Here is a 276-nt window from a genome sequence, read left to right on the forward strand (position 1 = left end):
ATCGGCAAATTAATGACCCTTATGATAATGTATACTTAAAAAGCAGTAGGCATCTTTTGCATTGTTGTTCTGTGAAAGTTAGAAATGGGTATTAATGTGGATAAATAAGGTATTGTATAAATAACATGAAGATGAATAAGGGGATATGAGTAAATCTGCTAGCATGCACACACTGCAAATACCTCTACTCTATTTCTCTTGTGAAAAAGAAAAATGAAAGGAATTAGCATAACTACTTAAGATTACAAAAAAGTAGTACATTGTTAATGACTGACA

The sequence above is a fragment of the Penaeus monodon genome, chromosome 23 (genome assembly GCF_015228065.2).
Source record: "Penaeus monodon isolate SGIC_2016 chromosome 23, NSTDA_Pmon_1, whole genome shotgun sequence".
Taxonomy (NCBI): domain Eukaryota; kingdom Metazoa; phylum Arthropoda; class Malacostraca; order Decapoda; family Penaeidae; genus Penaeus; species Penaeus monodon.